We start from the raw sequence: 23034 nt of genomic DNA, 5'->3' as shown, positions 1-23034 counted from the left end.
ATACTCTAAGGGTAACAGTGATCCCTTAGAAAAGCTCATTAATCACAAGAAAAATCAAACTAAGTTTATCAAGACTAGTGTGAGGTATCAACAGTTACACAAGAAATATACTAGAGTAAAAGGGCATCACTCCATCAAACAACTTTAACTGTTTCCCTGGTCTTAATTCACTTCCAAAAAACTAAAGGAACAAAACATGATTATCACTATGCCTTATGCACACACAGTTAATCCTATTCACTGGTGGTCAATAAATGAAACACTTCTTTTAAAAACTCTAAATACAAAAATTTATTCCAAAATTTATAATTAGAATTCACAATCTGAAAAACTTACTACTACTTGAAAACAACACAAAAAATTTAATTAATTCTTGAGTTAAATTATTAAACAAAACTAAATCACAAAAACTTTATTTTACCAAGAAATTAAATTTATCAAGCAAAATTTAAACTATCAAGAATTACTCAAGACTTGAAAATTTTAATAAGTGAAAATTAAATCAAGTATGTAATGTTAAATTATCAAGAAATATTTAAAATGCTAAGTAAATAAATGTTAAATCACCAGTATATAAAATGTGAAAATCAAGAGATTGCAAACAGAAGAACACATCTAATACACAAAAGATTTATCATAATAATTTCACTAAGGCAAAAATTCTCTAATATACCTTATTATTCCATGGTAATAATAAGTAAAATTCATTTACCTTACACAAGCTTGTGAAAACCTTTGTAAAATCACTTTATGCTTCAGATTCACAAAACACTTTTATTAGGCACCATTACCAAATTTTTACACTTTTCCTACACGCAGATCTCAAGAGCCAAGACTAATACCAGTGACCACAAATATTTTACATTGAAATTTCTCTCTTTTGAAGAGAGAGAGAGAGAGAGAGAGAGAGAGAGAGAGAGAGAGAGAGAGAGAGAACCAAACTGATTGGTCTTTAAAATCAGAGTGAGCAAATTTTTTGGAAAAAATCAGATGATGTCATTAAGGCATTTTGGGAACGAGATACATGAGAAGGTTCTAGAAAAAGGAAGGTGATGTCAGTTACAGCAAAATGTTTTGAACGCAAACTGGACAATACATGGTCAGAGCAATGCAATCTTAAACATGACACAACTGCCATGAGCTTCAGTGCAACACTTGTTCGCATTTCTCAGAAGTACACATCTTTACCAGAAAATCGTATGGAATACATGTAACATTGCGAAATCATTTGCCTTCTTTTCATACAGGACAAAGCTTTTACAGAAATCTTAACATGACTCAATTGCTATTCCCAACCTGTCAACACATGAATCAAAACAAAGCACTCTTATCTTAACTGGTGACAAATGGCACATCTGGTCTAAAACTCGAATCTCTCTCTCCCGCTACTACGCTATTATCAAGAAAGATATTATTAATTCTAAATTACGCTATTAAGTTATCTAAATCACTAACTCTTTTGAGATCTGACACAACACTACAGACAATACTTCAACAATCATTATTATTACACATAACACATGATAAATAAAAGAGTAAATATATCAAAACTATGGGATGATATACATATTACAAGGCAACATCATGAAAATATATAATTTTTTGCCTTTTATAGCTAATGAATCACTGTTGATTGCCTGGTTATGATGTGGTATATTGAACACGGAAATTTCGCACATTACTCTTAAAATCATATACCATAAGTATTTTTTTAAGTTGTCAGTCACTATGTTTATCGGTATTATAGGCAAAGCTTTAAGTTATCTAGTTTTCCTTTTATTTGTGCTTGTGGAGTTGATTTAGTAAATATTTCTTGTCCACTTAATCCAAGTTTACTTATTCTCTATGTGACTGTTTTGATGGTTCTGTGTTTAAATTTTAGTTCCGTTTCCCATTTTGAACTATGTCTACATCTTGTTTACAAGACAAAAGTTCCTCAAAATCTGTAATTTTTTTCAGTAAAATCACATTTTTTCAGTACTTAATGTTAATGAATGATTATTGTGATATGACTTAATGCTTCTCCATTGTCTGTTTAGCGATTTTTAAAAATTACGTCGTGTTTTACTTTTTAGTTCAGAGTCAACTTTTACAGTTCATCGGCTTGTTTCTTTTACCAAACGTTCATGGCAAAATACATATTAAGATTTCTCACTTATGAGCAAAATGCGCTGTTACTGTGCATTTTAGTACTAAAGGATGACTTATAATAAAAATTCTTCTTCCCATATTTCGTGTACTGTATCAACAAAAATATTTTTGTATTCAAAGATTTCAAATTTTACCAATAGATGCCTATTGCAAAAGCCCGAATTATAATAGTTACTAGCCTACGTAATGTTCTCATTTTTATATATTTCAGCAATATTTGCGATATAAAACTTATAGCCTTTAGAATAAAAGAAAATAGGAAATTACTTCTAATCTGTGTTCTATCACTGACAAAATTTAACATATCTTAGGAAGGAAATTATTTCTAATACATGTGTTATATCACTTTGATAAAATTTAACTTATCTTAGAAAGAAATTATTTCTAATCCATTTGTCATATCACTTTGATAAAATTTAACATTTCCTTACGTACAATCGAACGTTAAACCTCTTGTATCAACAAATGTAGTTGTCAGTTACTACTTTTTTTGTCTAATAGTTACTATAACCCAAATATAGATGTCCATAACGGCGTTGTCCTCTAACTGTCCGAAGGATAACAAGCATAAAATTAAAAAAGAAAATGTCATTAGACCATTAAATAGTTTAGATATTTATTATACTCATGCTCTGAACATAAATCTCTTATATAATATAGCGGAAACAGAACATTTTATAGATATAATTCTAGTCCTGCTTTGAAGTGGCGGTTTCAAAATTTTTGTTATGTTTTCCTTTTAGTCTCGTTTTCCACTCAGAATTTCGTCAGTTTCTCCAACATTTACACGAAAAATCGTCGAAGACTCCTTAGTGGTAAGAAAAATCTAACGTAGTTTATTGCGGAATATTTTTTTTTATTCAATCCAACGTTTATATAACGATCTTTTATATTGTGTTGGTAAGCAACAATTTTCAACGAACGAATTTTCAGTTGTAGTCTCGTTCTATGGAACCATACGTTTTTTTTAAACTAAAACCTAAAAATGACAAATGTTAACAATGGTATTTCTGGAGATAATTATACTATCAGGTCTTTCAAAACCATCTTTAAAATGTAAAATAAATAAATAAAATGAGAAATGATCGGCAATTCAAAGCTCTCTGACATTATTGGAACCCGTGTCACGTGATTGGACGGTTTGTTTTTTTCATCCCGTCACTAACCCTGCTAAAAGGCTGCTATTTTATCGTGGAACTGATAATTGTACTTCATTATACCGATGTAAGTCTCGTCCAGGTGTGTTGGTAACTCGTAGATACGCATTCTAAGGCAGTATGTAAACGTAGCTGCAAATAGGTGTTGTAAATGCTGAAGTGCAGCAGTGATTAACTAAACTTCTATAGGATACTGAATCCCACCTTCAGTGTCAAATTGTGTTCATAGCGAAAAATGGAGACTGTGTGTTGCTCAGGTGTCTTACTGAGATTAGGCATATTTAAGTAGCTTTCACTGAAATTCTGCAGTAGATTAGAGTAGGGTAGCCTAGGTTCATAGGCAAAAACACAGACGTAAATCTATCCCATTCTTAGGTTAGGTTACCCTAGCAATGCTAGGTAGTTTTTACGCGGTAATTTCTAATAGGAAGTGTGCCTTAAGGAATATATTGGTGTTTGAAAGGAACCTCGGTGAATATTTTCAATGTTACGAGTTTAGCAAGACCAAAATAACTTTAGGAGACTGACAGTAGGTCAGAGAGCCTTACTGTAGTATTGTGGGATGAGGAAAGGGGTGTTAAATGGCAAAAGTTTTGCGAAATCATAAGCATGGATGCTACATGGAGCCATAGTAGTTTTAGCAGTTTTGTTTTGTATTTTGAACACCTGAGCCTCAGTTGTGGGATATAAAATTTATGACATAGTTGATTAACTGTGACATTTAAGTGTTGAATAGACATAACTTGATCTTTTGTCAGTTTATTAATAATAAAGTTGTTTTATTGTGGAATTATATAGGTGATGAAATATACGGTAAACGATAGTCCGCCATGTGCAATCAGAATTTCAAGTATATCATTGAAATATGTTTTTATGAACACAATATATTCAGGTCAGTCTATTTAAATGTAACTGAAACAGAAAGTTAGATTTATGTTTAAGAGGTTTTCATCAGATGGCTAATTAAGTACTGATATTGCATTTCATGTTTTAAAGGAAACAGTGCATTTGAGTTGCTGCATTTATCAATGAAGAGGCATTTTAATGTTTTCTACAGTGTTGTTACTGTAAGCTCCAGTTAGATTTATGCATATACAAAAATGTTTAGATACTGAGTGTTATGCTAACAGGAATAGGTATGGATTTTCCTGCTCCTAGTCATAGGAAGATTTTATTACTGCTACTGTCATTAAACTTGAGTTGATTTATAGTTTTCAACATTGGTTTTAAGGATGTTTTGCGTTGCTAACCATGTATATGTTTGCAAAGTATTGTGATTTTATTATGTTACCTTTATTTATTGCAAAAAGGGCATCCAGGTTTTCATAATGTTAGGTATTTTACCTTCCTAAATTAGCTTATTCGACATTTCTGTCGATGTATGTAATAACATACGAAAGTAAAAAAGATCCTGTAGCGGGAGAATATGAGAAGTGAAATTTAAGTGTGTATAGTTTTAGGTTTCTAGAGTAAATGTACGGGATATCTGCGGATCAAGTTGTTGTCTAGAAAGCATTTTACACCACAGTTATAAGTTTTATCAAACACTATTGGTCCCCCACCCCCTCCGACTCGTCTGCCACTAGTTAACTGCCTTGTTGCCAAGCTTCCACGACCGAAGCAACTTTCTCTGAAGGTGACCCACTTAAGACACAAAGATGTATATATCCAGCTGAAATACAAATTATCATTGTGAAATTTGTTCGCAGTAAATCAGTTGAAACAGTGGGTATTAAAAAGACTTACACAGTCTTCTATAATGGAAGGCAGTCTTTGCCGACAGTTCACGCAGGATTTGTTATTCATGTATAAAGAATGGACTATTAAATTATTCAAGGTGATAGTTTAATGGGAACAGAATCATTTCTGTCGGGTGCATTGAACAGACTGATAGGAATTTTAACTTTTTCGCCATTATATTAAGTGCCATTAGTGAGATGTTAAGAAGAGAAAAATTTAGGGACATTACCAAAGAAAATGTACTTCTGAAGGCTTGTTATCAGGCTTTAAGAAGTGAATTGCAAAACTTTAATACAAGAAATTACCATCAGCCTGAAAGATGGAGAAGGAAACACCTTAGTATGGATGTTGCCGTAAAACGATGCTATTTAAATTATCATCGACACTTTTAAACACAAAAAATGAAAGAGGGAGTTTCAGGGGAGGGGGCTGGTTGGGTGGGCAGTGGTGGATACAGTTTAATAGGATTTGTAAAGAAGGCTTTAATAAGTGAAATGAAACTGGCAAACCCCCATGGTCCATCAGAGGAGCAAATTAAAGTGTTAAAGGCACTTGGTAAAAAGGCCGAAGAAAGGACACGAACTGTTAAGGGCAATCAGGGTAGAGGTAATGCTATGATACCTGAGGAGATTCTGATGGTAAATGTTAAAATAGAAGGGGAGTATTATGGAGTAATTAAAAGGATTCAAATTAGGGAACATTAAGAAGGAATACCGAATGATAAATTACGAGCAATTGTGAAGAATGGTGAATTGGGGTTTTCATTAGAGGAAGAGGTACAGTGATGCAGGCTTTATAGGAAGGCGGTTAAAGGAAGAAAGGCTGGTGGTAAATGGAAGCTATACTATCATTTATAGAATACGAAGGGAGGTAGTGTTTTGGTGTCTTAGAAAGTGGAGAGTGCCAGAGAAATTGGTTAGGCTGGCTGAAGCAATGTATGTACAGTATAAAGGAAAAGGTAAATTTTTACAACAGTTCCAACTCCATTTTTCTAAAGTAATTATGTATTTTCATGTGTGTTTTAATGTGTTCTGAATGGTTATGATAGTAATACATTGGGGAATGAGTTTTTTGAGTTACTAGCCTATACACCCCTACTACATCCAACAAGGTTAGGGACCCTTTGGGAATGGGGGGTTTTCGGTTTGGTAAATCACCATCGACACAAAACAGCATTTGAATTAATGAATAAAATGAGGTAAATCATGGCAGCTTACCTACGTTGCCTAGTCAGGCAACGTAGATAATTGCAGCCTAACATTCCTTAACCGCAAAAGTGGCGGAATGGCACTTATGCCCTTATCCGCATTTATAAAGATTCTTGGCAGGCGTATATACTGGCAAGAGGTAATGTTGAGCTAAGCTGCGTTAGCCTGATTACATAAGGTAAATCATGTTACAGTATTATTTTAAAAACAATTATAAATTTACCTTATTCGGGTGGACACAAACGTTTTGATGGGTTATATCCAGAACAAGATGCTTGTGGCTCATCTACAGTGTCATCGTCGTTGTCATCAGGAAATGATTCCCTAGGTGGTGATGGTGGCTGAGTGTCACTTAAAGGTGGATATAATTTAGCAGCTTCAAGTAAAAATTGGTGTAAAACTGAACTGTACTGCTGCAGGTAACACTCCATGTTGTCTTTAAAAATCTGCATCGTGTTCCATTTTCAAAGAAATCGTGAATTAAGCGAAAATAATCAAAGTTACAAGATGAACACAGACTGGACATATCCTCACTCTATGACAGACTTGAACCAAGTGACAAGCGAAAATGTCTGACACCTGTAAGATTTTCACCAAGTCACGTGACTCCTAGACAACACGTAACTACCCAAAATGCAATTTTAGGGGGGAAAAAATTCGCATTAGAACCACAATGCAGTTCTAAACAAAAACAAACTCGCATCAGAGCACAAACTGTGTCCGTGTTAAAGTAAACAAAACACTTAGAAATTTTTTGAGGATGGGGATTATATAAACACTCATATCTCGGATATGGTGAATTTCCCCAAAAAGTGTTCAGAGACAAAGTTTAATTATTTTTTATGCAAAATGCATCTATAATACTATAATTATTATAGAATGAGTTGGAACTATTGTAAAATAATACCAGGGAAAAAGTACTGCAGTAATAACAGCCTGTGGCAAAACAGAAATGTTTGAAGTTAGAGTCGACGTACATCAAGGATCGGTGCTTTGGCCATTTCTGTTTATAGGTGTATTGAGTAAAGGAATCAAGCATGAAAATCAGTTGGAATGGTGGTTTGGTGATATGGCAGAGGCTACCAGATAATGGCAGAGACTGAAGAGGTTCAAAGAAGGATAAGAGAATGGTAGGGAATCTCTGGAATAAAGTAATATGAATGTAATATGGGTAAACTAAGGTCATTGTGTCCAGTAGGCAGGGAAGGGATAGGTTTGAAACAGGTAGAGAATTTCAAAGACTTAGGATAAACTTAAGCTTAGAGGCAGGGTTTGTAGTTTAGGTTGAAAGTAGGATAAAAGAAGCTTAGGGGAAATGGAGGGAGTTAACAGGGGTAATGTGTTGCTGAAGAATACCAAATGTACCACTATCAGACTAGTGGTGATGAATGGCTTGGAGACATTGCTGTTAAAAAGGGGTGAAAACGTAAACAGGAGCAAACAAAAATGGGATCTTGCTTCATGTGAGCTGAAAAATTAATAAATCAAAAGTGAGGGAGTGGTAAACATTTCTGATATGATGAAAGTAATGACTGAAGTGGTACTGGCGAGTGGTAGAGATGAATGCTAAGGTAGGAGGGGAGAGGACTTGAGTGAAACCTGTTACAGTTAAAAGGTCAAGTGGCAGGCAGAGGGTTTAGGTGGCAGCATAAAGTAAAGGAGGATTCGGAAAAGAAGGTTTGAGCAAAGAAAGATGCTTTCATTGGAATTGTTGTAAGGACACAGGAAGAAACAACAATTAGCTTAGGGTTAGTGGTGTGAAAGATGATGATAATGACTATTAATGATTTTCATTGTCCCTTCAATATATAACCTAGGGATTGTGTAGTCCAGTTACTTTGTGTATTTAACTATTTTCCTGATAAATAATTAATGTAGATTCTTTTCTTTCAGGCAAGGCTATAATTCGGAACCCTTCTAAAATATGTCAGTTCGTCCATAAAGATAGTTCAATACAACTCAAAAGTTATTTCAAAATATTACACAGTTCTTTAGTTATCTCAGTAAAACCAAATGTAACTCTGCAATCTTAGCAGTAGTTATATGCCACCACAGGTAACAAAGTATTACTTTCCTTTCCAGAACACTAATTCCGGATAAAGCATTTCAGCCAATAAACCCAGCCCTCTAACAGAGAACTAAGAATTGTCCTTCCACAAAGCAAAGCTATTGCAGGGTTAATTGCTAGTGCACTGGTTTGAGTTGATGGTAAAGTTAACAGGCTTCTTAAATTAAATATTTTCATCAGTGAAGTTATTAGAAAACACTGCTAAGTGTGCTGTTATATACTTTGTTTTGGCTCAAATTAGAATCACAAATCAATATGTTGGTTGATAGGATCATAACTGTATATTAACAAAATAAAAAAAAAACTAGCTTAAGTTGTTTGTGGTATAATAGACTCTCAAAATCAGTCAGGTAGCTATAGTATTTTAATGGTAAAATTGCCAGCCAAGAATCTTTTGAAATGTGCAAAACCTCAGTTTAGTTGTGAATGAATACTTTTAAACACCACTGTCTGGTAAGTGCAGCAGTTTTCATAAAAAGAAAAACTGTAAGACATTTTAAGAAATAATTAAGTGTTTAAATTATTTTTATCGAGGAGACTTGGGTTGTATTGAATTCAATTTATGGATGTACAGAGATGCCTTGAGCTTGTATCTGAATGACTTTATACTGAAACCACCGGACTTCAGCAACAAAATTGAAAAAAAGGATTCATGATAGGATGGGAGTCAACCAATATACAGTAAAATCAGTAAGTTTATGAATTTTTAATATTGATTTTTTATCTAATTTGGTAACTTTATAAAAAAATATATACATATATTGTGTCATCAGCGTATGGTGTTTTTTGAAGCAGAAGCATCAGACCCACCAAAAGTGATAAGGGTAATTAGACGTTAATCAATCTGTTCTTTGAACTGTAAAGTTTGTGAAGCACAGAATGTTAATTATTGCTTAATAATATTAGATATGTTTAGTCTTAATGTACACCTATTAGATGACTGTCAGTTTCTTCCTCTTTTAATAACTTTAAGGTCCACATATGATAACTGCAATACTAATTTGATTGACAAAAGATTTGTTAGGTCATACTTTATAGGCTACTTGTGAGCTATTTGGATGTAAATTAGTTACTAACAAGAAAGAGGTACAACAAAATGTAAAATGCCTTGAAAATTTTAAACCTCTGAATTTGAATTCAAAACCTAAAATTTTAAATTCAATTTATCTAATTAATATTCGGGAAAGTTTAAGTTTCAAAGTTATTTAGGCCCACTAATATGTGGACAATAGAAATATCTTAATGATACTCTAACTCCTGGGCAAGTTATTTGCCTTTAGACTGGGTTTCATAAATTCATTGAACAGGTGGGGTGGGTGCCAGTAAACTTGATCCCTTGATCAATCCTGTTGCTTCAGTTCAGCTTCCTCCTAGTCCTTTTATCCAGTTGCTCGGACAAATTGAGTCGTATTTGTGTCTGTCAGCAGAAGGTTCACCTTAATAGGGTCCCTTACCTGTGAATAATTTTCTAAACTATGCTCCCTACTTTAAGGGCCCTTTTGCCTCACTTAAACTTCTAATTAGGTTGTCTGACCAGCAAGGGAGTTGCTTCCTCAAATAGTTACATGTAATGTCATCCTTCATAGTCAGTCAGTAACCAGTTAATGTGTCCACAACATCAGTGGTTTTATTGTCCATGTCAGTGCCTATGACCAGCATGGGCTCAGTTTCGTCGTCTCTACCAGCCCTTAGAGCTTGGCTGTTTCTCATCTGTACTAATGGTTTCCTCTGTGATTGTGCACTGTCAGATGTCTGTACATAACTAGGTTAACATATTGACAATGGAGGAAAAGGTCTGTCAATAGATTAAATACCCATAGTGATTACAGATGAGGAATTGCAAAACCAACCAAATAAGGTGCTTTTTTGTACATAGATACCAAGAAGCCCTATAATTGCAGTACCCATTTCTTTAGGCAGAGCGGGGAGGTAGTTGTCCCGACATTAGAAATGGTATCCACACAGGAGGGCACTAAAGATTCTGAAATATCTTGGGCTTTGTGTCATTCAAATTAAAATTTGTCAGCAAGTTTTAGCTTAGACTAATAGGTATGCTGACTAATGTACAGTTTGTGAACTGGGTTCCTCAACACTTATGTTTGCAGTGTCATGTTGAGATGTTTTAATTGGGCATTTGCTGGTAGGTTGGTAGTTATGGATAGATTTTAGGTTCCTGGTTATACTCGTCACTGGTAATGGTTAAAAAAACGACCTTGGCAGGCCCTGTTCCTGATTTGCTTGGTAAATCTCTGCTACTGTAACATATATGAGCCATTTTTCTAAAGTTCTGAAATAACATGGCCTCGAGGCTCTTAGATCAAATATTCAAAAGTATGACTATATTTGAGATTTTTCAAGACTGTAATGTTATGAGAGACCTTACTAATATTGTATAGCAACACAGTGACATTGCCAGTCATTATATAGGTTCTAAAATGTGTTGACAGCAAGATAATCAAACTTTGTAGGTCTAGCTAATATATTATAAAATGCTGTTTAACTTAAGTACTGTATTTTATTTCTTTCTCTAATGAAAGAAGAAAACCCTGAGTAGGGTAAATTATTTCCAGCCTTTCAAGGTAAAGGCTTGAAAGCCTCTATATTTCATGTGCATAAGTATGATGACTTATGTTGGCAGATATGTAGGTGCAGTGAAATATTAGTGCAAACATGATTCATTTTGTTTCTTAGCCAGCACTAAGCTGTTTTAGCTAAGGTTACCGTGAAAGTCATTGGATCCTTGCTGCTCTTAAATATGAACAAAGGATGTTATTTTTAATGTTACAAATTAACATTTTGCAAGTGTTTATTTACCAGATGACAAAGAATTCACATGAAAGAGATTTGTAATATATAGTCATTCTTTTAGGTAAAGCAAGATAGCTATAACTTAGTCACCTTTCCTTGATGGGTTGGTTTAGCTTGCCATCTGTTGATACCTTTTGTCATTGATATGTCAATTCTAATATTAAACCAACCAATTATTCAGGTCATGACCACATTGAAGTGAATGATAACTTAAATACTGTGGATTGATTATGGCTCCCCATTGTGTGTGCGTTTAAGTAACTCTGCCACTAGGTAAGAGTGTCTGCTGTGCTACTTATCACATTTCTGACTAAGAGAACTATGCCCTAGGATGAATTACCTCTCAGCTGGAACTACCAAAGGCTTGCCTTTATTAACAGCAGTGCTCAAATAGCTCAAGCTATGCATAAGAAATCTGCTTACTAAATGGCTTTTTGGGTGAAAAAGTAACAGTCTGATTATGAAGACACTTATTTTTATCATAACTCTGGTATTGCAATACACTACCTGAACACCTGAATTCGCCCTTAATCCCACTAGCCTGAACATCTCTCAATTACCAATCCATAAATATGAATTTTAACAGCCAGCGTTACCAACGCTGCAGGTAAAATCTTGTCACTTGAGCTACCATAACAGAGTTGGCAACGCTGACGCAGGTGTGCGCCAACACTACTTTTTTCGTCAATTGCTTTTTGTTTTCGCTGCTAGAAGGTTGTTTCCTTCAGCAGTGCGAGGTTTTAATCCCATTTTCTGACTTCTCTTTGTGTTTTGGACCTCTAGTGATGGCCTGGATTGTATTTACTGGTTTCTTCTGGTTTTTCTGGATATCTTCGATGTGGAACGTCTTTTAGAATTGGACTTGCTGGTTCCTGGTCTCAATTGGTCATCGTAGACTCTTTCACCTTCTACTACCGCACCTTCGGCTTCAACGTTGACCTCGACTGCCCTATGACTGTGGATGCTTGATCTCATCGCTTCTTCGTGCTAGAGACGGATGAGTACCTTGAGACACGATAGACATTCTGTCAGGTATGTAGGAAGGTTAAATGTGATGTCCAGACTCATTGTGATGAATGTTCCGATTGGAAGGCACAAGAGATGGAGGATTACATTCGTCATCACAAGTCTTTGGCTAGTAAGGGTGGCAGACAACGGTCAGATTCTCGTTGCCTCAAGGGTCTCAGGCTTCTGCTACAGATCAGTTAATGGATTTGGCGAGTTCAGAGGTAGTCAAACAGATAGAGGATAGGATTGCAAGTAGTATGGAAAATTTAATAGCTAGTCTTCTTCAACATCTCTCAGATAGGGATAGTAGTAGTGTTAGGATGTCTAATCCATCCTTCTTTTCAGCTCCCCTTCCTGTTCCAGAACCAGCCCTGATGGGTGCTGAGGATAATAGCAGAACCGCAAGCCTCCAAGTGGGTAGGGTCTGCCGGCCCCCTCGGCGCGGAGCAGGCAGTGAAGGATTCCCCACCCCCACTCAACCCCCTTGTAGTATTGATAAATTTAATGTTGATAATGTTAGACGGGATCAAGATCTAGGTGTGATAAAAGAGGATAGGCTTGGGTTAGGTAGTGAGGAGAAGGTATTAAGGGTGCAGAGTCGTTCTCCTGGACGGGTTTTGGTTTCGGGTTTGAGTGGTTTTTGTGCTCTGGCAAGAGTTTCTCCTTCATCACTTCTTTTCGGTCTGACTCAGTCTCAAGTCCATGTTTCAGTTACGGTGGTGCAGAATCCTTCTGCTTTTGCTCCTAACTCACTTCCGACTGTTTCTGAATCTCCTACTGTAGTTTCCCCCTTCCCTGTGTTTTCTACTCCTCCATCTAGTAAGGCAGATTCTGGTGTGTCCTTTCTACTTTGAAGTAGTTTGCGGGACCTGCAATTGAATGTGGTGGAATAGAAGGCGGATTGCTGGGTTTTTTGACAGGTACAGACCTATGGTGAGAGGTTATTTTTCGAATGGTTTCTCTAACATTAGAGAGTATGTGACACAGTAGTGTCCAGAATTCATGTCGGATATATTTCAGGATTATTGAGGGGGGCAGATTCAGTGTACCGTCTGTCCTTTTCGCTCTAAGTTTTCTTCTGGGTTATCTGTCGCTTCATCTCTGCTCCCACATTCTCTGTTGCTCCCTTTCAGTCTCCTCCTCTTCTGCTCCGGTCTTTCCTGCAGCTTCTGCATTTTCCGTTTTCCCTCCTTCTTCGACTTTGGTTTTCCTCCTCTCAGGTAACTTCTTTTGTATGCATCTGCTATTCCTCTGCCTCCTGCCTTTCCTTCCTCAGTACAGTCTTCTGTGGTAGGAGGAGCTTCCAGACAGGTGAAAGCACAGTTTCGGCAGATTTTGGCCGCAGGCGTCTCATGTTCCATCCTTTCGGGTATGCGCAACCCCTTGCTTCCGCTTCAAGCGGCTGTTCCGGTAGTATAGGGTATTTCACAGGGTTTGCCTGTCGCTTCCAGTTCGGGTTTGTGCTCCGTGGTTTTGGCAGGGCTTGCGGTACCTTCTTCGAGAGGTGTGCAGCTTTCATCGCCTGCATTTTCCGCGGCGGTAACTCTGAGGGTAGCTTCTACCTCTTTCATTCTCCCTCCTTCTTCATCTTCTTACGTCCCTCCGCGGGCAGTTTCGTTGGCTAATCTCAATCGTCTTCCCCTTGGTAATAATGGGGAATTGACTCTGGTTTTTCTCGGTTCAGCCTTCTCCTCTTCTCGGCAGGTTCAACTATGTGGATTCAGCTCCGCGTACCTGATTAGGTCTGGGTGCATAGCATTCTGGTTAGGTTGGTCCGCTTGCAGACTCTTCATTGTTGTCGGGGCTTTGTTCAGTACCTCCTCCTTTGTCGGTCTTAGACCGTTCGGACATTGTGGAACAGGATTCTTATCCGGAGGTGCAGGAGATTCTGGCAGTAACGATTACGGACCCATGCTTTAGTATGTTACTTCTTCGTACCCTCAAGCAAGAGCTCCAGACCTCCCAATTTAGTCAATCAATTCAGTCTTTTTTTTTTTTTTTTTAGGCTTTTTATGACACTAAGCCAGCTCCTGCATCTTTTTCTTGTTGGCTGGTTGGTTTGATCGGGTTAGACAGGCTTTGGAGGAGGCGGACGATCATTTAGCATCAGTAGTGGCTTCTAATAGACAGCGCTCTTCTCTTCTCTCTCTGCGCAGGATGATTATGCAGTTCGAGGTAACCCTTTGGCAGGTGTCAGGCTGCCATTCAATGAATTGGTTGAGGCAATTCTGTCTAAGTCACCGGCGTCATCTCAGCTTGTAGGGACTTCTCTTAGGGAAGCAAGTGCTTGGAGGATGTGTTGCGCAATCAGACTGAGGCTCTTGCTCACTCTTTCTGGATGCTGTCAGGTTTACTGTAATGGGTTCTAAAGAGCTATGTCCCTACCGATCCGTGGCTGTTGGCAGCCTAATAAATATATCTCGAGGGGTCTGGCTCACTAGGCGAATGCTTTGGCTTCGTCTACGACGTTTGGAGCAGGAAAGTTGAAATTTCTATCTTGGTTATCTTCCCCCTCAGTATCCGGACGTTCATAAGAGGGATTGCTTAGAGCACCATTAGCCTTAGCTAAGTCTTGTTCAAGGATGGTGACGTAGCCAGTATGACAAACGTGGTTGCTTCTAACTCATGTCTCCGGTGTCGGCCATTATGCATCGTCGAGGATACAGTGTGTTGAGGTATCTAGACGATTGTTTGATCCTTGCCTCCTCTCTAGAGGAGCTAGTAAGAGTTAGGGAATTCTTATGGAATCTTTAACCTATTCAGGTAGGAGGATTCTCTCTTTTCCTTTGAGGGTTTTCACAACCCTGGAGAGGATCCAGTCGGTCCTTCAGCAGGTAGAAGGGTTCCCGTCCAGCAGGGAAACGGCCGGTACCAGCTTGGAGAAGCCTCTTAGGGAGAATGTCTCTCTCTCTCTCTCTTTTAATTCCCGGGTCTCGTCTCTGGATGTGCTCTCTTCAGGTATGTCTCAGGAATTGCTGGGACTTCTGCAACGAGAACGCAGTTATAGTCGGGAGCGATTCTTGCCTGTTGGATCGTCTGTGGTGGTCAGAAGTGCATCTGACACCGGGAAGGTCTATTGACTCCCCTCTTTCCAACGTTCATCAGTACACAGATGCCTCAGATCAAGGTTGGGGAACAACCTTGGAGGAAACCCAGGCCTCGGGCCTTTGGGGGTGTTCAGGAACGAGAGGAGTTATTAAATCTTCAGGAAAATCAAGGCTGTAAAGTAAGCCCTTAGTTGTTTTCAGTCCTAGTGCGCAACAGAGTAGTGGCTATGTTTAGTGACAGCGTAATTGCCGTGTCGTATCTGAAGAACTGGGGGGGTGGGAGACAGGCTCAACAGAACTCAATACTATAGCCCAGAGAGTCCTGAGAGGGTGTGAAGAACTAAAAAGTGTCTCTTCTTCCCCAATTTACATCAGGGAGTCTCAACGTATTGGCTGATTCACTAAGTCGCTCCCGTCAGGTATTAGGGGGGGAGAGTGGACTTTGGCTCTGGAAGTAATATGTCAGGTTCTCCGGAAGTGGTCAGCAACTGTGGACTTGTTCATGACGTGATTAATCCATCGTCTTACAGTTTATTTCTCACCATTGGTGGTCCCCATGTTGATAGGCACCGATGTGAAGCTACAAATTGGAATCACATGCAGGTGTATGCCTTTCCTCCATCCGATCTCATTCATCAGGTAACAGGGAAATTGCGGGAGAGTGTCAAGACATCTATGACTCTAATAGCTCCCTGTTCGCCATAACACGCTTGGTTTCCGGAACTCCTAGAGCTCCCTACGGAAGTTCTGATGTCCCTACCCATGCAAAACTTCTTCACATTCTCACTGTTATTATTCAAAGCCTCACATGCTGTACCTAGTTGCAGGGCGACTGTAGAGAGAGCCGCTAGACAGCCTGGACTCCCTAAAGCTGTGTCTAGATAGTTTTCTTTTAGCTTAAGAAAGTCAACCCGTAAGCCTTACTAGGTTCAGCTGGACAAGGTATAGAAGCTAGTGTCATAAGGAAGATCATTCCATCTCTAGACCTTCCATAGCCAAAATAGCTGATTTTCTTTTATTCCTTTGGAAAGTCAAGGGTCTTTCGTATTCGGCTATTTATGACTACTTCTCAGTGATTAGCGGTACAATTAGTTTCCACTTTCCTGAAGTCTCTAGTGGTAAGATAATCGATGATTTATTGCGTTCTTTTAAGATTGAATGTCCTTTCTTGCCGACTCGGGCCCCTCCGTGGGACTTGTTGGAAGTACTTCAATATTTTTCTTGCGTTCCCCTGCCTTTGAACTCAATGAAGCTATAACGTTAAGACACTGACTAAGAAGTTGCTTTTTCTTACGGCTTTAGCTTCAGCTAAAGGATTGGATGAGCTTTCTATTCCTATGAGAAATGATACGTATTTGTCTGTCTTCCGGAATTTGTGGCGAAGACAGAGTCGGAGGTTAAAACTCTGCCTCGTTCGTTTAAAGTTCTTTATCTGCAAGTGTTCGTTACCGGTGATCCAGTGGAGATATCTTTATGTCCGGCGTGAGCATTAAAGTCTATTTATCAAAGGTTGGGAAACTCCGTTCACTTCCGCACACACTTCTTGTCTCTCCATGGAATCCTTCCCATCCGCTGTCAAAGAATGCAATTAGTTACTTTCAGAGGAAGGTGATTTCCCAGGCTTCTCAGGGTTGTTCTTTGTCGTCTTTAGATCTGTATTTCCCCGACCGCACAGAATTCGGAATATCTCCACTTCATCTTCCTTTCTGAGGAATTATTAAGTGCCGTCAATTCTGGAAGCAGCTACTTGGACGTCCATCTCAGTGTTTACTTTCTTTACTTAAGAGACGTTCGATTCGCCTCATAGCGTGTAGCGGCGAAGCCTACTATCTAGGGTGCGTTCATGTAGCTTAGGTGGTATTCGCTTAGTGCGGAGTTTCAGAGGGTTATTCTCTTAGTCCGCGTGTAGCGGTGAAGTCTGTTATCTAAGGTGCGTTCATTTAGCTGAGGTGGTATTCACTTAGTGAGGAGATTCTTAGGTTAACCAGATAGAGGAATTCCTTTTGGTCTGTAGAATTCTTAGGCAACAGTGAGAGTATAATCACATGAACTTAGGTTTAGTACGTTTTAAGTACCTTAGTCTTTGATAGTTTCCCTACGAGAGTCCAAGAGGGTGCTCTTGTAGGCTAGGCTATTTCGTCAGTGCCGAGATACTTCTTCGATCGTCGGGCCTTATCTGGAGGATCAGCGGCATACTGCTTCATTTCCCTCTATACATGAGAGGCTATGAATAGCCACATGGGAGATCGACGGACCAAGAGTACTGACCTGACTGTCGATCAAAGTACTCTCCAACATGTCTCTTCACTGAAATCTTTGATTGATATGGTGAGCGTATGACTAAACGGATATTTTATGCAGAGCAGATTGGTGAGCTACCATCTCTGTGGTTGTCAAAAGGCATGCAATAGAATTGATCCCTCCTCCTCTAAATGTTATTAATCGGGCGAATTTAGGTGTTCAAGGGAGTGTATTGCAATATTGTTATACTTACCTGAACACCTGAATGATTCCCGCCCTCCTTTCCCCACATCAATTTTGACCTTGAATAAAGCAATTGACGAAGGTGGGAGTGTCGGCGCACACCTGTGTCAGCGTTACCAACCATTTGTTATGGTGGCTCAAGTGACAAGATTTTACCTGCAGCGTTGGTAACGCTGGCTGTTAAAATTCCCAATAGTGGATTGGTAATTGAGAGTTGTTTGGGCTAGTGGGATTAAGGGTGAATTCAGGTAAGTATTACAATATTAGTTTTATTATGAAAACTTCACAATCTCCTGCAAATTCCATGCCGTGTTCACTTTTCTGAGTAGTAGGCTGTAACAGTTCCTCATTGGGAGAGTGGGTTCCGTTCTCAGCTAGCACTCTGCTGGCCGCGAGTTCGAATCTCCAGCCGACTAATGAAGAATAAGATGAATTTATTTCTGGCGATAGAAATTCATTTCTCACTATAATGTGGTTCGGATTCCACAATAAGCTGTAGGTCCCGTTGCTAGGTAACCAAATGGTTCTTAGCCACGTAAAATAAATCTAATCCTTCGGGCCAGCCCTAGGAGAGCTGTTAATCAGCTCAGTGGTCTGGTTAAACTAAGATGTACTTTTTTTAGTAGGCTGTAATATCACAAAGACTGAGATCCATAGAACATCATGCCTTGGGTAGCCTACATCCAACTCCTTAAACCCATAAGTGGGGAATGGTCTTTTATGATCATAAGAGAGGAAATTCTGGAAAATTTTACAAGGAGACTTCAAAGGTTACTTACAACATCAGAATTAATATTATAGTAAAGACAGTTTTTCATAAGTCTCCTTTCCTGGATATATGCTGGCAGAATCAAAAGGTTGATTTCCTTAGAAGATCCTTTCTATTGATCTTTGCAGACAAGGACTGGTGGCTACAGGCACAAGTCACAGCCACATTAGTTACCTTGCAGGTTATTTTGCACAACTTCAAGAGGTCTCTTCAGTTGAGCCATGCACAATCAAAATATAATGATTTTTACACAAAAATTACGGTGATGTTTTAAAAGGGAGTCAAGTATCATTGAGAATTCTATCACTTTTCTTTCAACTTAACTTGGTTTATTCGGAAGACGTTGTTCAGCAGCTTTAGATATAAATTACAGAGTATAAATAGATTTCTATACCTTGTAGAAAGCAACACCTTAAACTGGCATCATTAGGACCTAACTTAAACGTTTTCCTTTTAAGCTTTGGATTTGGAAAAAGTCACTATGAGACTGAAGGGTGAAGACTAAAGCCTGCTCATCACCTGCATTCACGGCCTGTAAAAGTACGTAACTGACAATACTAGAAATGATTGCTGATATGGTATATCTATATTAGTCAAAGAATGCCTTTGACTGAACGAAGAAATTATAATTTGGTGAAGTATGAAATGCATTTGTTTTCAATAAATGCCAGTTAGAAATTGTAAACTGACTCAGCTGAGCAATAGGTTCAGTCAGTTACAGGATTTGACCCTTAAATGGTGCTGTCTGTTATAAAGTATAATGGTAAACAATTTGATAAAAAATTTCGTCCAAACAAGTACAGTATATTTGTTACTGACTTGTGCAAAATATAAAAAGTAGAGCTACTGGAATTTAAATGGTGGGAGGGGGTTAGGTTAAATGTTTGGAAAAATAGTTGAAAGGACGCATCCTTATGAAATTTGGAGGATTTTGTTCAATACATTTCTTCAAGATTATTGTAGTGTTGTGTGACAGCATGTGGAGGTGATTTTTCAACATGTAGTAACTACCATCATTATCACCTCGGCCTTGCTATGGTTAGATGAAGAATTTCATCCAATTAAGGGTATCTGACTTAGAATAATTAATGATCAAATGATTGAGATTGATTTTTGATGAAAAACATAAGCGATGGTATTCATGGGTTAAATGTAAAAGGTTTTTCACTTAATGTTTATCTAAATCTTCAAAGTATTGAAAAATATAATGTAAACAGCTTTGACCATGTGTAATCAACACTGAAGAGCAACATCTTATTTCAGACTGAGTAGTGAATTGCAGAGATGCCTTCCAGGTCTCCTTTTGCTTGTCCGAAATTGACGGTAAGACGCCTTAGAAATTAAAAATTGATCATGGTGTATGCAAGTTTGGGAGTTTTGGAAAAATAATGGTAATAATTTCAAGGAGTTCGTGAGTTGTAATGTATTTATATCTGTAGATTTCTTAGAACTTTAAATTGTAAGATTTAATAGACATTGTTAAGATGTAATAAGACAGTTTATTTTGGGTGTTCCAATTTCAATCATTTGAGACCAACAGACTCGCTAGACTATGATCAATGGCATACTTGCATAATAATAGTACTTTAAATGTTCCACCCCTAGCCCATAGATAGGTAGATCCTTGCTGTGGGTTGTGTACTTCAGAGTGGAGCCACCTCAATCTGAAACTTGTTTTACTAGGATTTATAAATTTCGTCTCGGTTAGCCAGGACGTGCTCACATTTGGCATCTTATAACCATCAAGTATGAGTATGGTACAGTATGAAGGGGCGACGTTGGAATTCAGTAATTTGGGAGAGACAGCTGGCCTTGATTTCTCCCGAAATCTGAGGAAGAATCGCATTCATAGCAGCAAGAGCAAATGCTACTGATGAGTTTAGGCGGTTTTCCTGGTATACTTTAGGCACTCTGAAACATTTCACCACTACAGCCGCTTGAATCTGTCCTAAATTACTGGGTGTAAAGTAAAAAATTCCGTAGTTCTTATTCTAACAAAAGTCACTTAATCTCTCTTGAAATGTATCTGAAATTTTCCCTGCGGTGTATAAGCAAGTGAGTCATTTTCATGTTGTTGAAATTTAGTAGTAAGCTTTAAATGGCTTATTCGAAAGTAGGACTACATGATGTTAATATATCATGATTTTGATTCTTAGATCTTGAAAGAGTTTGACTATCTTTGATCCAGATTAGCGTTCATGGCAAAATTGGCCAGCAACAATATCCACTGCTCAGTCTGAATAGATTGAGAGTAGTGTAAAGTTTAGGCAAATTAATGGACATTAAGGCTTTCATGCCTTAATTAAAATGTTGGTTTTTGAAAATTTACGGGTATGGCTGGACTTTTTTAAAATTGATATTAGACTCATTCAGTTCAATCAGGTAAAGGGTTTCCAAACTGGCTTATAAAAAATTGTTTGGGCTCATAAGGTACTGAAAGGCGGTGGAAACTGTCAAATCTTGTATTTGATTTATCATTTAAGTTTTGTTTGTTAGATGCTGATGGACAAAACTTCCAGATGAATGTTTATATATACAATATTGATTGATATCATATGTTGCTCAGACTAAAGCTTATTGCCTCCTTTTTTTTTTTTTTACCAGAGGCTTTCATATAATTGTAGATTGCACTGGTAACAGAACTGCCTATCTACAGGCCCCAGATACGTAGGGGAGGCCTGGACATATTTTGAGACATCACGTGACCGCTACGAATTGAAAACGGTAGCGAGGCAGGAATTTAATAAACATTAGTGGAGAAAGTTTGTATGAAATATTTAAGGCGGAACGTAATGACTTCGAGTATGAAAATGTTACTTTCACGCAACAATTTTTTTTTATTGCATAAACTCACTTTCTCTCTCGGGGTATTCATTAAACACTCTCCACCATCTTAGCACGAAAGAAATAATTGTTGAAAGCTAAACAGAGGTACAGAATTAAGTTCGAAAACAGTGCAGTCTAAGGCATTAGACCGGAGGCTGGGTCTAAATGATTGAGAGACTGAAGAAAGGTTTTTGAAATTAAAGTTGATGAATCTATCTTAGAATAGTCTTTAAAGATAAATGATTTTCCTTTCCTAAAGTAGGATGTCGGCATGTTTGGAGAATTAACAAGAGTAGGGCTTTTTGTTGTCCGTAACTTCGACAGAAAAAAAATACATTGATTATGCGGAAATCTTGTCTTTTTCACTGATTTGTGAGAGTGCTGAGTCTTCCCATGGTCATATCAGGCCAGAATAATCCTTTTAATCCTACCCCTTTTCTGTGGCTTCTCAGCAAGTACTGATGGGCTAAGTTTGCTAGTCCCACGCCGTTTCTACCTGTTTTTTTTGGCCCTCCACAATCGACTTATCATAGGGTACGTAATACACTGTATAGGTTAACAAGAGCACTGTGGATTTTTCATCTATAGACCTTGGTTTATATCCACACACGTTTCTGTCCTGTGGGATCGAACTTTGATCTCTAGCTAGTGAGGTGAGTTGAGGTGCTAAAACCATGAAATAAAGGTGTTGGTAATTTATTTGCATCGTAGACCGATTGTTTATAATAACAGTTGCCATTGCTGATAATGAATAGAGTTTCAGAAAGATGCCCTTCATAAAGGGCTACAGCTTTTTGCAGTGACAAAGACCCCATTTCTGCCCTTCGATGCCACAAGCCTGTTTAGAGTAATTGTTCTTATTTCGATAAGCAAAGGGCCTTTTTCCCATGGTTTACTTAACCTGTTTCTAGTCCTTCCCGGTGATGTACAGCTTGCAAGTTCTTGAAGGAAAAGATGACGAATCTTGGAAGAAAATAATCCACAGGTAGGAGTTTAATGAACATAAAACCGAGGTGTCTGGGGATCGATTGTTTTAGCGGGACAGAAGTAGTTGTTCAGATAGGATTTGGTTTCACAAAAATATAGAAAATGTAATGCAAATTATTTGGACCAATGCCTAGGGAGGAATTGAAATAGTGGAGTTGAAGTTTGTGGGATGTAAGTGCCAGTAGTTCATAGAATATTTCTAGAATAAAATTTTAAATTGAATAAATAATATTTGTTTCAAGAAGAAAATGACCATAAAAAGAAAATCTTAGTATCATGAAAAATTCATGTTCTGTAGACTGCTTGATACTTTCTCTGCCAGTAGTTGTTAGTTACCTCTAATATATTATATAAAATGGTATAGTATTTGTCAAGTGCCGTGAAAAATAAGTTAAAGCAGTGAAAGGCTCTCCTGCAAATGATTGAGCCAACTAGGGGAGTACTTGGAGGATCCAAGACAAATCACAGAGATAGGGGACATCTTTTGTGCTAAATATTTCAGCAAATAACGTGAAAGTGTTAAAATAGTTTCGAAGGTTGTATCTAGCCTCAGTTAGTAAAAATGATGATGATGATAATATTCAGTCAAGATACAGACTACAACCTCTAAGCACTTGACGTGCGAGTTCGACTCTTGTAGCATCTGGGTGTTCAGTCCAAGGTTAAGGAATTCGTCTTCTTCAGCTACATCAATTAAGGTGATGTATTCTCCAAACTTCTTCCATTAAGCCTCACAAGCTGCTTAAGTATGACCTTTTCCCTCCTCCAATTTTCGCCCACT

General features: G+C 37.9%; 1 long non-coding RNA gene across 3 annotated transcripts in view; it reads left to right on the top strand.

Annotated features, from left to right (window-relative positions):
* The first annotated feature begins 8149 nt into the window (after positions 1-8149).
* Positions 8150-23034, top strand: part of LOC136840627 (uncharacterized) — a 31864-nt gene continuing 16979 nt past the window's right edge. The window contains exons 1-3 of one of the 3 annotated variants that reach the window (XR_010853672.1): positions 8150-9014; positions 18899-18980; positions 19704-19763. This is a non-coding gene — a long non-coding RNA (uncharacterized lncRNA). The remainder of the gene's footprint in view (positions 9015-18898; positions 18981-19703; positions 19764-23034) is intronic. The other 2 variants (XR_010853674.1, XR_010853673.1) reach the window with 2 other exon arrangements.

Source organism: Macrobrachium rosenbergii, chromosome 8 (assembly GCF_040412425.1).
Source record: "Macrobrachium rosenbergii isolate ZJJX-2024 chromosome 8, ASM4041242v1, whole genome shotgun sequence".
In the NCBI taxonomy this organism is placed as follows: Eukaryota; Metazoa; Arthropoda; class Malacostraca; order Decapoda; family Palaemonidae; genus Macrobrachium; species Macrobrachium rosenbergii.
This window is presented reverse-complemented; position numbering and strand designations above follow the sequence as displayed.